This window comes from Oncorhynchus kisutch, linkage group LG22 (genome assembly GCF_002021735.2).
Source record: "Oncorhynchus kisutch isolate 150728-3 linkage group LG22, Okis_V2, whole genome shotgun sequence".
Classification (NCBI taxonomy): Eukaryota; Metazoa; Chordata; class Actinopteri; order Salmoniformes; family Salmonidae; genus Oncorhynchus; species Oncorhynchus kisutch.
Genome location: NC_034195.2, coordinates 37053707 through 37067926, shown reverse-complemented (window position 1 = coordinate 37067926; position 14220 = coordinate 37053707). Strand labels below are relative to the sequence as shown.

The window sequence follows — 14220 nt, the reverse complement described above, 5'->3', positions numbered from 1 at the left end:
TTCTATAAATGTATGTTGTATCAAGAAGAATAAGATGCTTCCACCTGAACAAAGAAAATACATTTAAAATAGTGAATCATTAAAACAACCTATTCAATCAATCACCAACCATCCAGGTATAAAGTTACACATAACTATTTGTAGAACAGAGACAAAAAAAGTTACATAAATCAGCTGGGATATTTGCTTTACTAAACCAACAGAGCAGGATGGGAGGTGAGCGATTTAGTGAAAAAAGGTTAACATTTTCCAGCTGTTGCCAGGAGAGAGCAGTATTGCCACAGTTTTGCTTCACAGTACTGCCACACAAGGCACAAATACAGTGTACAGTCTGCAGGGATCATAGATCAAATGTACTTAATCACATTATAAAGTCGTCCAGATATATCTGAAAACAACATCAATTCAACTGTTTTACTCACTCAGTGCACTGTCATGGTCAATAGATATGAATCTCCTATAGCTATGATATAAATCAATATGCTTTTATAGACAAACCTTGCCTCCGTGCATACCATAAGGTAGTGCCTACTGAGTGGATCTGACTGGAATAATATCCCACCAGATGTATCACACACAAAACGTACACGCAGAGCAGAAATGCATCTAACCATGCTACTGTAACAGTGAGGTCTTGTTCTGAGGAACACTGTGGCTCTTAGGAGGAAGAGGATTCAACATTGGACACACATTGCCAATGAGTAAATTATTAAAAAAGCCCCAAAGAACAGCAACACAATGCTAGACTGTTTGGCCGGTTGAGAAGGGATGCAGGTTTAGATCATGGAGCAATATCAGGGGATTAGTCATTGGGCCTTTAGACAGTAAGGAGGGCGGCGGACGTTTACGCGTGTTGCCTCAGGCATCCCAGACACTGCTTATATCCTGGTTTACTTTGGGCCTCAGGCATCCCAGACACTGCTTATATCCTGGTTTACTTTGGGCCTCAGGCATCCCAAACACTGCTTATATCCATCCTGGTTTACTTTGGGCCTCAGGCATCCCAGACACTGCTTATATCCTGGTTTACTTTGGGCCTCAGGCATCCCAGACACTGCTTATATCCTGGTTTACTTTGGGCCTCAGGCATCCCAAACACTGCTTATATCCATCCTGGTTTACTTTGGGCCTCAGGCATCCCAAACACTGCTTATATCCTGGTTTACTTTGGGCCTCAGGCATCCCAGACACTGCTTATATCCTGGTTTACTTTGGGCCTCAGGCATCCCAGACACTGCTTATATCCTGGTTTACTTTGGGCCTCAGGCATCCCAAACACTGCTTATATCCTGGTTTACTTTGGGCCTCAGGCATCCCAGACACTGCTTATATCCTGGTTTACTTTGGGCCTCAGGCATCCCAGACACTGCTTATATCCTGGTTTACTTTGGGCCTCAGGCATCCCAAACACTGCTTATATCCTGGTTTACTTTGGGCCTCAGGCATCCCAGACACTGCTTATATCCTGGTTTACTTTGGGCCTCAGGCATCCCAGACACTGCTTATATCCTGGTTTACTTTGGGCCTCAGGCACCCCAGACACTGCTTATATCCTGGTTTACTTTGGGCCTCAGGCATCCCAAACACTGCTTATATCCTGGTTTACTTTGGGCCTCAGGCATCCCAGACACTGCTTATATCCTGGTTTACTTTGGGCCTCAGGCATCCCAGACACTGCTTATATCCTGGTTTACTTTGGGCCTCAGGCATCCCAGACACTGCTTATATCCTGGTTTACTTTGGGCCTCAGGCATCCCAAACACTGCTTATATCCTGGTTTACTTTGGGCCTCAGGCATCCCAGACACTGCTTATATCCTGGTTTACTTTGGGCCTCAGGCATCCCAGACACTGCGTATATCCTGGTTTACTTTGGGCCTCAGGCATCCCAAACACTGCTTATATCCTGGTTTACTTTGGGCCTCGGGCATCCCAGACACTGCTTATATCCTGGTTTACTTTGGCCCTCTGATGCTTCGTTTGAGGTCAGACCAGAAGCAGCTCAGAGTTAGCGGCAGAATGTTCCCCCCTAGGTGAAGTCTGTGACACTCCTGCTCCACAGCGTAGTAACACAGACAGCAGGTGAAAGTCACACACACACCCACAGTGACTGTGTACGCTCTTTGTACTTAGGACCTTTAAGATCATTTGGGGACAGGGAGAGAAAATAATCACACGCCAACGCTTGCTTTGCAGTAGGAAAAGGCAATGAATGTGGGTCTTTACACATTCAAATAGCTCAATGTTCCTCTTGATGAACAGTCCCCACTGTTCATTTGTCTTGCAATAAACTATTTTTGGCCATTAACAGATTGATATATTTTTCCCTGTCACTAGATAAGTAAGTAAGCGCAGCTGAAATGGGCAGTAAGTAAAATTGATAGTTGCAGATGATTGGTTAAGTGGAGGCTAAAGGAAGTTTAATGAGCTAATGTAAACGTGATGGTCTTAAAGACATGGGTGGAAAAAAACATCTGGCTTGACGTTGTTATGCTATAGTTCCTTTCCTCTGTGTGTGTCTGTGTGTGTCTGTGTGTGTGTGTGTGTGTGTGTGTGTGTGTGTGTGTGTGTGTGTGTGTGTGTGTGTGTGTGTGTGTGTGTGTGTGTGTGTGTGTGTGTGTGTGTGTGTGTGTGTGTGTGTGTGTGTGTGTGTGTGTGTGTGTGTGTGTGTGTGTGTGTGTGTGTGTGCATTTGCAGATATGCAAGAAAGTTCACTGAATTGATATATGACTTGATTTGACCCTTTTCTCTCATTCTCAAATACACACATTCACAAAAACATACATGCATGCACACACAGTACAGTGCAACCCACAATTAGGGACGCCTGGCTTTCCCTGCCCTGTAAAGAGCAGGCCTATCTATTGACCTCCATGGCCCTGTGACACACATGGTATGGCTCTGTCCCTGTATTTTTAACAGCACAGGCCTGCTCTGTAATTACAAATCTCAATGACAATGGCTGGGGATGGGTGTGGTAGATGTACACAGAAAGAGAGAGTAGGAGCACAGACAGGGACAGACCACTTTCATGAGCAGAATGACTCTACAAATGCAGGGGACAGGGACCGACCACTTTCACTAGCAGAATGACTCTACAAATGCAGGGGACAGGGACCGACCACTTTCACTAGCAGAATGACTCTTCAAATGCAGAGGACAGGGACAGACCACTTTCACTAGCAGAATGACTCTTCAAATGCAGAGGACAGGGACAGACCACTTTCACGAGCAGAATGACTCTCCAAATGCAGAGGACAGGGACAGACCACTTTCACTAGCAGAATGACTCTCCAAATGCAGAGGACAGGGACAGACCACTTTCACGAGCAGAATGACTACAAATGCAGGGGACAGGGACCGACCACTTTCACTAGCAGAATGACTCCAAATGCAGGGGACAGGGACAGACCACTTTCACTAGCAGAATGACTCCAAATGCAGGAGACAGGGACAGACCACTTTCACTAGCAGAATGACTCTCCAAATGCAGGGGACAGGGACAGACCACTTTCACTAGCAGAATGACTCTCCAAATGCAGGGGACAGGGACAGACCACTTTCACTAGCAGAATAACTCTTCAAATGCAGGGGACAGGGACAGACCACTTTCACTAGCAGAATGACTCCAAATGCAGGGGACAGGGACAGACCACTTTCACTAGCAGAATGACTCTTCAAATGCAGAGGACAGGGACAGACAACTTTCATTGACAGAATGGCGCCTCTAGGGAAGGCTGAACCTATAGAGAGAGGAATTCCTATGTTTTATCTCATTACAACACTTAGCAGCTGACAACAGAATCTACTTTCTATCCAACGTTCCTTTTTATTCATTAATTTATAGGACTTTTGAGTGATTTCACCAATTTGTTTGTTTTGTCTTTTTGCTTGTGATGCCTGTATATTGTTGAGTCTAAAATGTATCTGCAATCCAAATCCCAAGAGGAAAACAAAAGGTCTCTTGTTTATATAGCCTATTCACATGATACAGAGACAGACTTTAAACAGTCAGAATATATCTCCTCTCTCCGCTAATGCACAAATAAAAAAGCTTCTGATGGATCCCACAGGTTTGGTAGAAAATAATCCAATATCTGTCAGAAATATGCCAAACTGAAATGGACAACTGGACATGAGGCATGTGCTTAATCCTGCATGAGGCCGTATTAAGCACACTTCTATGAGACAAAGCTAAACCCCAAGAATATAGCTACAAAGGAGTGCGTTGAAAAGTCTTCTGAATTCTTCTGTGCAATTCCAGTGAATTTGTTCGATAATGAATACCCCACTGCCAGTGCCAGTACATATAGTATGAAACAGTTACAAATAGACTCAAATTAGTTTGTATGGGAATGAATAGAATAACACATCTGGCTTGCATGTGAATTGGCAACACCCTAAACCCTGTATGTATGTAACATGAGTCTTTACATCTGCCAGAAGACACACCCACATTCCTTCCCTTCAGATCCTATCAGATCATCTCAGCATAGTGGATCTGATATGGACATCTCTCATACCATTAGTGCTGACATGCCTGACAATCATGACAGGGATCCCCCCCATGAACTCTGCAGGCACCACAATACCCACTAGCACGGGAGTTTAAACCAAATAAGATCATGATGAAATATAGCCGTGATGAAATGTGGTAATGCCTCAGTACTTTTGACAAGCACAATGGATAATGTCTAGTTGGTTTATGGCCTTGGGGGCAACACTAGGATAAACTGTGTGGAGTGTGGACTACTTTACAGAGAGTGTGAGACACTTTACAGTGCAAGTGAGAGGCCACAGTGAATTGAAGAGGGCCTGTTATTCAGCCTCTCTGTCTCTGCTACAGAGAGGAGGAAAGACACCAGGTGAGAGAGAGGTGAACCTGGAGGATTCAGACCCACAGACCCACAACCAGGACCAGAGGTGCTCAGAAATGTTGCGTGTCGATTCCATTCAATTCAGTCAATTGAGGAGATACATTGGATTTCCAAATCAATTCAAATCAAACTTTATTTGCCTCATTCGCCAAATACAACAGGTGTAGACAGCAACAGTGCAGTTCAAGAACATGAAAATATTTACCAAGTAGACTAAAATAATAATAAGTAACACAATAAGAATAACAACAACGAGGCTATATACAGGTGGCACCGGTACCGAGTCAGTGTGCGGGGGTACAGGCTAGTTGAGGTAATCTGTACATGTAGGTGGGGGCGAAGTGACTATGCATAGGTAACAAACAAACAGCAAGATGAGGCAGTGTACAAGAGGGGGGGGTGTCAATGTAAATTGTCCGGTTGCGATTTTTATGAATTGTTCAGCAGTGTAATGGAATTATTAATGAAGTCTAATGCAGTCTAATGCACTTATTAATGAAGCCAATGACTGAGGTGGTGTATTCCTCAATACCAAGAGCATCTCCTCCCAGTTGCCCACTGCACTGAGGCTAGGAAACACTGTCACCACCGATAAATCCACAATAATTGAGAATTTCAATAAGCATTTTTCTACAGCTTTTTGGCCATGCTTTCCACCTGGCTACCCCTACCCCTACCCCGGTCAACAGCCCTGCACCCCCTGCAGCAACTTGCCCAAGCCTCCCCATTTCTCCTTCACCCAAATCCAGATAGCTGATGTTCTGAAAGAGTTGCAAAACCTAGACACCTACAAATCAGCTGGGCTAGACAATCTGGACCCTCTCTTTCTAAAATTATCCGACGCAAATGTTGAAACCCCTATTACTAGCCTGTTCAACCTCTCTTTCGTATAGTCTGAGATCCCCAAAGATTGGAAAGTTGCCGCAGTCATTCCCCTCTTCAAAGGGGAGACACTCTAGACCCAAACTGTTAAAGACCTATATCTGTCCTACCCTGCCTTTCTAAAGTCTTCGAAAGCCAAGTTAACAAACAGATCACCGACCATTTCGAATCGCACCGTACCTTCTCCGCTATGCAATCTGGTTTCCGAGCTGGTCATGGGTGCACCTCAGCCACGCTCAAGGTCTTAAACAATATCATAACTGCCATCGATAAAAGACAATACTGTGCAGCCGTAGTCATCGACCTGGCTAAGGCTTTCGACTCTGTCAATCACCACATTCTTATCGGCAGACTCAACAGCCTTGGTTTCTCAAATGACTGCCTCACCTGGTTCACCAACTACTTCTCAGACAGAGTTCAGTGTGTCAAATTGAAGGGCCTGTTGTCCGGACCTCTGGCAGTCTCTATGGGGGTGCCACAGGGTTCAATTCTCAGGCAGACTCTCTTCTCTGTATACATCAATGTTGTCGCTCTTGCTGCTGGTGATTCTCTGATCCACCTCTACGCAGACAACACCATTCTGTATACTTCTGGCCCTTCTTTGGACACTGTGTTAACTAACCTCCAGACGAGCTTCAATGCCATACAACTCTCCTTCTGTGGCATCCAACTGCTCTTAAATGCAAGTAAAACTAAATGCATGCTCTTCAACCGTTGCTCTTCATGCTCTTCAACCCGCACCTGCCCGCCCGTCCAGCATCACTACTCTGGACGGTTCTGACTTAGAATATGTGGATAACTACAAATACCTAGGTGTCTGGTTAGACTGTAAACTCTCCTTCCAGACTCACATTAAGCATCTCCAATCCAAAATGAAATCTAGAATCGTCTTCCTATTTCGCAACAAAGCATCCTTCACTCATGCTGCCAAACATACCCTCGTAAAACTGACTATCCTACCGATCCTTGACTTTGGCGATGTAATTTGCAAAATAGCCTCCAACACTCTACTCAGCAAATTGGATGCAGTCTATCACAGTGCCATCTGTTTTGTCAGCAAAGCCCCATATACTACCCACCACCACAACCTGTATGCACTCAGTGGCTGGCCCTCGCTTTATATTCGTCGCCAAACCCACTGGCTCTAGGTCATCTATAAGTCTTTGCTAGGTAAAGCCCATCTGTAAATAGCCCATCCAACTACCACATCCACATATTGTTATTTTTTTTACTGTTCCTTTGCACCCCAGTATCTCTACTTGCACATCTATCACTCCAGTGTTTAATTGCTAAATTGTAATTACTTCGCCACTACGGCCTATTTATTGCCTTACCTCCCTAATCTTACCTCAATTGCACACACTGTAAATCGATTTTTTTCTACTGTGTTATTGACTGTACGTTTGTTTATTCCTTGTGTAACTCTGTGTTGTTGTTTGTGTCACACTGCTTTGCTTTATCTTGGCCAGGTCGCAGTTGTAAATGAGAACTTGTTCTCTACTAGCCTACCTGGTTAAATAAAGGTTAAATAAAAAAATGTGTAATAAATCCCGGAACATATTCCAGTCTGTGCTAGCAAAACAGTCCTGTAGTGTAGCATCAGCGTCATCTGACCAGTTCCGTATTGAGCGAGTCACGGGTACTTCCTGCGTTAGTTTTTGCTTGTAAGCAGACATCAGGAGGATAGAATTGTGGTCAGATTTGCCAAATGGAGGGCGGGGGAGAGCTTTGTATGCATCTCTGTGTGTGGAGTAAAGGTGGTCTAGGATTTTTTTCCCCCCTGGTTTGCACATATGACATGCTGGTAAAAAAAAATTAAAACTGATTTAAGTTTGCCTGCATTAAAGTCCCTGGCCACTAGGAGCGCCACTTCTGGGTGAGCATTTTCTTCTTTGCTTATGGCCTTATAGAGTTGGTTGAGTGTGGTCTTAGTGCCAGCCTCGCTTTGTGGTGGTAAATAGACGGCTACGAATAATATAGATAAGAACTCCCTTGGTAGGTAGTGTGGTCAACAATTTATCATAAGGTACTCTACCTCAGGTGAGCAATACCTCGAGACTTCTTTAATATTAGACATCGCGCACCAGCTGTTATTGACAAAAAGACACACACCCCCACACCTCGTCTTACCAGAGGTAGTGTCTCTGTTCTGCCGGTGCATGGAAAATCCTCTCTATATAAGCTCTATATTGTCCGCTTCTTAGTTCAGCCACGTTTCGGTGAAACATAGGATGTTACAGTTTTTAATAATTCATCATTAAAATCAAATGTATTTTCAGTTCTTCATAGAAATATCAGTTAACTTCCTGTATTGACTGTGTAATGAAATGGGTATGACCCCCAACCCTGTCTAAATTTCTCTGTTTGTAACGACATTTCCATCCACAGTTTTTATGCAAGTAAAGTCATACGGTATAATAAAGAAATAACGACAGCTGTGATGGAAACAGGTAAGAAAAATTAAATGCCGACAGACAATTTGTTCATTCTACATGGTGGGATCTTTTTGTGTCCGTAAAATGTACTGTGTGAGAAATGGAGGTGGAAATGCCTTTGTGAAAATATTGATATATTAATCTTCATATCGACGTAAAATTGAGTCATGCGATGATATGATGTGTGATCCTCCAACTACGACTCGGGAAACCATGCAATTCATTAGGCTACAGATTAAATAAATGATGAACTTTACAAGGTGGTGAAAGTGCATGGTGATCTTGATGCTACTTTCCAATAAATATTGAGGGTCTTATTCTGGTGACATGATGATCAATGCTTGACTGCCGTTTGAAAAATACAAATATTCTCGCTCTTATCAATAATAATCTCATCATATAGACTAGCCTACCCGTGTTGTATCTGCGAGTTGCTGGCTAAAACACACGTGCCAAGACCAGAGTAGGCACATTTGCTATTTAACGTATCCGTTTTTGTGACAAAACTGGCGGTAGAGTTGAAAATGCGATGGAAACACATTGGACTTTAGATTTTTATTTGGTACATGTAAACTTAAACGAAAAATAACATTTTGTGTGCACTATGTTATCGCGCACTGATTTTTATCCGCAACAAGTCCGTTTGGTGGAAACACACCACTGGTAGGAAAATGCGCACATTTTCTTTCGAATATTTGCATGAAAATCTGTCAATAATTGGATGGAACCTTAACTACTATGACAATTGCAATGGTGAGTTAAGGCCCCACTAAATGTGGAAGCCCTTCTATCCACCAAGTCCCTGACTGTTACTGTTAGGTCACTGGTATATGTTTCCATATTGTTAGGCCTGGTCCAGCCTCCAGCCAACCTCTGAGTGGTATTTAGCAGCTTGGGAGGGGATGCCGGGTGCCTGTGGTCCTGGCTGGGTTGGGGACTGGCTGTGAAAAGTCACATCCCCTTTCCATTTCCGCAGGGCTCTGAAAGCCGGAGTGTCTACTGTGTCTGCCGCGCTCTACATCAATGGCCGGCCAGACGTGTGTGTGAAGCGGGCCCCAATGAAGGTTCTCCCTAATAGGCCTCATAGTGCTTGATCTGGCCCTAGAGGGTCTGGAGCGTCAACAGCCAAGCCCATACATCAGGTCTGGTGTTTGCCCCTGGGTTCACGCAGTAGGGGTGAGAGGGTGAGGACAATGCGGGCCTCCAAAAACAAAAGCGAGCAGTGGCGGGATAGCGGGGGCCTCACAGAAGTAGCACCCGAGTCTGAGCTGTCAGTTCACAAAGAGGACAGACTCATTTATATCTTTACAACTGCCTAGTTGACTTCAACGGCAGGGCCTGACCAGCACACCAGCCTTACTTCATCCACAATCCACACTTAGTCAGTCTCCTTTCAGACTCAGAATGACTTCACACACCAGCTCTACACATATCAATCTGCCAATGTGGTGGACGTCTTTGATACGGCTTTAAAGTATAAAGTGGTCTTGGATTGGGCATTAAAGCAGTGTGGCTTTGACAGGATTGTTAGCCGGGCATGACTCGATATCAAATCCTGTGTGACTGGTTTGAAATTTGTCCCATAAAAGTGCATTTTAGTGGGTTTTACGAGTCAATTAAGGCAGTGTGTGTGTGTGTTCTGCAGGCCTGGTGTCAAATCACTAAGCCTCACCGCCACCATCAGCAGCAGCATATAGAAGCATCATACCACAACACCACCCAGACACATTAGTGCTGAGGTGGGAGTTTAGATGAGGTTTGATGTGTGTGTGTGTGCAAAACCCATTTTTATTATATTTTTTATGCATGACTACCTGTGTATGTGTGTCATTCAGTCAGAACAGAGTGTACATCTGTTTGCGTGTTTGTGTGTGTGTGAGAGAGAGAGGCAGAGATAGAGACAGAGCGAGAAAGAGGAAAAGATAGTGTCAGTATTTATGTGAGCGAGGGTATGCATGTGCATATGATTCACAACTAGTAGGGTCATTTCCATGTAAAAGGACACATTTGGTGTCAAATCAAAGCTCTTTATTTTTTTTATTTTTAGGAAATGAAGGCATAGATAAATTTTTCTACCATTTTCCATCTTAAAAATTAGGAATAAGTACAAGCCTTGATTCCTGATCAAACAGATGGAAAAGTGGTCTTAGAAAACATCTACCCTAAAAAGGATTAGAAATGCATCAAAACAAATTAATGTTGAAGTAAAGGCCCCTACCAAATAATGTCAACACTAATTTTTAGTTTTGGAGAAATGATTTGCCTTGTGCTTTGTAATTCTGTTACCAAAAACCCACATATCTTTAAGATATTTTCTAATTTCTCTCCCTCATGAGGAGGGAGGATAATGAACATTCACAGAAGTAACAAGTAAAGGTAGACCTACCAATTAGTTATATTGTAAAAATGTTTAAGTAATTAAAACTCATAATTCTGTTACCAAATCGGCTTTTCGGCTTTTCGGTAATTGTGCTTTTCGGTAGCACAATTACTGCAATTGAATTGGCTACAATGGGAAAATCATAGTAGTCACAAACCACAGGTGGGTCACCTGCTACTGTCCTCCCATCCACTGGCATACTGTTATGTTCAGCTCATACCGTAACTGTTTTCTTTATCTTTCTGTCATCTGGCGGTCAAAGCAAGAGTATTAAAACGGTCTGGACAACCCCTCCCTCACTCTCTTTTTATTTTAATTTTATTTATTTATTTATTTTATTTTATTACCTTTATTTAACCAGGCAAGTCAGTTAAGAACACATTCTTATTTTTAATGACGGCCTGGGAACAGTCGGTTAACTGCCTGTTCAGGGGCAGAACAACAGATTTGTACCTTGTCAGCTCGGGGGGTTTGAACTCGCAACCTTCCGGTTCCTAGTCCAACGCTCTAACCACTAGGCTACGCTGCCGCTGTGCTGCTCTCTCTGCCTCTCTCCTCTTTCTCCAGTTAATGTTACATCTCCCGGATCTTCCTGACACCTACCCATGAGCCCGCTCTCGTTCCATTACTGTAACCAGCATCCACACCCACTGAGCACTGATTGATACCGGAAGTCCAGTAGTTGAAATTTGGTCAGTGCTCCCTGCCCTTGATTTTAATGACCACAGGACCCATTTTTTGGGCCGGTCAGGCCCCATTTTTTGGACCGGTCAGGACCCATTTTTTGGACCGGTCAGGCCTTAATTTCAACATCCACAGATCAAAGTCCATGGGCCAAATCTGAACCAATCATAGACATCTAAGTTTGGACAGCACACAGTGCAGTACAGTAGAGTATAGCACATAGTTCAGTTCAGTACAGTAGAGCTCAGTCCAGTTCAGTAGAGCACACTAGAGTAGAGTACAGTATAATGTACTCTATTGTTCTGTACTGAACTATACTTTACTGTACAATATGCTGTGATGTGCTGTACTCTACTGTGCTCTACTATGATGTGCTGTGCTGTACTCTACTGAGCTCTACTCTACTGTGATGTGCTATGCTGTACTGTACTGTACTCTACTGAGCTCTACTCTACTGTGATGTGCTGTACTCTCCTCTACTGTGATATGCTGTGCTGTACTCTAATGTGATGTGCTGTGCTGTACTTTACTGTACTCTACTGAGCTCAGCTCTACTCTACTGTGATGTGCTGTCCTATACTCTACTCTACTCTACTGTGATGTGCTGTGCTGTGCTGTACTCTACTGTGCTCTACTGTGATGTGCTGTGCTTTACTCTACTGTGATGTGCTATACTCTACTGTGCTGTGCTGTGCTGTGCTGTGCTGTACTGTGCTGTACTCTACTCTACTCTACTATACTGTGCTGTGCTGTACTCTACTCTACTGTGCTCTACTGTGATGAGCTGTACTCTACTGTGATGTGCTGTGCTGTACTCTACTGAGCTCTACTTTACTCTACTGTGATGTGCTGTGCTGTACTCTACTCTACTGTGCTGTGCTGTGCTGTACTCTACTGTGCTGTGCTGTACTCTACTGTGATGTGATGTACTCTACTGAGCTCTACTTTACTCTACTGTGATGTGCTGTGCTGTACTTTACTGTACTCTACTGAGCTCTACTCTACTCTACTGTGCTGTGCTGTACTCTACTGTGCTGTGCTGTACTCTACTGTGCTGTGCTGTACTCTACTGAGCTCTACTCTACTCTACTGTGATGTACTGTGCTGTACTTTACTGTACTCTACTGAGCTCTGCTCTACTCTACTGTGATGTGCTGTACTCTACTCTACTGTGCTCTACTGTGATGTGCTGTGCTGTACTCTACTCTACTGTGCTGTGCTGTACTGTGGTGTACTCTGCTGTGCTCTACTGTGCTGTGCTCTGTTGTACTCTACTGTGCTGTTCTGTACTCTACTGTGCTGTGATGTGCTGTACTCTACTGTGCTGTACTCTACGCTACTGTGATGTGCTGTGCTGTACTCTACTGAGCTCTACTCTACTCTATTGTGCTTTACTGTACTCTATTGTGATGTGCTGTACTCCACTGTGCTGTGCTGTACTCTACTGTGCTGTACTCTACTTTACTGTACTCTACTGTGCTGTGATGTGCTGTACTCTACTGTGCTGTGATGTGCTGTACTCCACTGTGCTGTGCTGTACTCTACTGTGCTGTGCTGGGCTATACTCTACTGTGCTGTGCTGTGCTGTACTCTACTGTGATGTGCTGTGCTGTACTCTACTGAGCTCTACTCTACTGTGCTGTGCTGTACTCTACTCTACTGTGATGTGCTGTACTCTACTCTACTGTGATGTGCTGTGCTGTGCTGTGCTGTACTCTACTGTGATGTGCTGTGCTGTACTCTACTGTGCTGTACTCTACTGTGCTGTGCTGTGATGTGATGTACTCTACTGTGCTGTGATGTGCTGTACTCTACTGTGCTGTACTCTACTCTACTGTCCTGTGCTGTACTCTACTGTGCTGTGCTGGGCTATACTCTACTGTGCTGTGCTGTACTCTACTGTGATGTGCTGTGCTGTACTCTACTGAGCTCTACTCTACTCTACTGTGCTGTGCTGTACTCTACTCTACTGTGATGTGCTGTACTCTACTGTGATGTGCTGTGCTGTACTCTACTGTGCTGTGCTGTACTCTACTGTGCTGTGCTGTGCTGTACTCTACTGTGCTGTGCTATACTCTACTGTGCTGTGATGTGCTGTACTCTACTGTGCTGTGCTGTGATGTGATGTACTCTACTGTGCTGTGATGTGCTGTACTCTACTGTGCTGTACTCTACTCTACTGTCCTGTGCTGTACTCTACTGTGCTGTGCTGGGCTATACTCTACTGTGCTGTGCTGTACTCTACTGTGATGTGCTGTGCTGTACTCTACTGTGCTGTGCTATACTCTACTGTGCTGTGATGTGCTGTACTCTACTGTGCTGTGATGTGCTGTACTCTACTGTGATGTGCTGTGCTGTACTCTACTGTGCTGTAGTGTACTCTACTGTGATGTGCTGTGCTGTACTCTACTGTGCTGTGCTGTACTCTACTGTACTGTACTCTACTGTGCTGTGATGTGCTGTACTCTACTGTGCTGTGATGTGCTGTGCTATACTCTACTGTGCTGTGCGGTACTCTACTGTGATGTGCTGTACTGTACTCTACTGTGCTGTGATGTGCTGTGCTGTACTCTCAGAGCTCATTAGAATAACAGCCATTGTGTATAATAATACCCATTACGCACAGGATGATATTGAACATTTAACCTTTGTGTACCTGTTCGGGGTACATCACCATGAAGAGAAGGACATTCATGTCCATAGTAATGCATTTTTGTGTAGTACAGTTCAGGGACCCATGATGTCCTTCTGTTACCTTGAAGTGTAAATCCACTTCACTTACTGTAGTTCCATGACCAAAAGAGATTTCTTCAAACTCAAGGTGTCATATCATAGCTGACAGCCCATTCTTTCTGCAGACATTGTTGAATCTTAATTCAGAGCAGATATTTAACAGAGTTTTTGCATAAAAAACGGAGGGAGATTTTACCGTAATTCTGTTTCCAAACTTTGAATCTGCACAG

At 44.0% G+C, this 14220-nt stretch overlaps 1 protein-coding gene across 1 annotated transcript in view; it reads right to left on the bottom strand.

Annotated features, from left to right (window-relative positions):
• Nucleotides 1–14220, bottom strand: part of LOC109866989 (uncharacterized) — a 160836-nt gene that overhangs the window by 12793 nt on the left and 133823 nt on the right. The gene's annotated exons all lie outside the window — the stretch shown is intronic.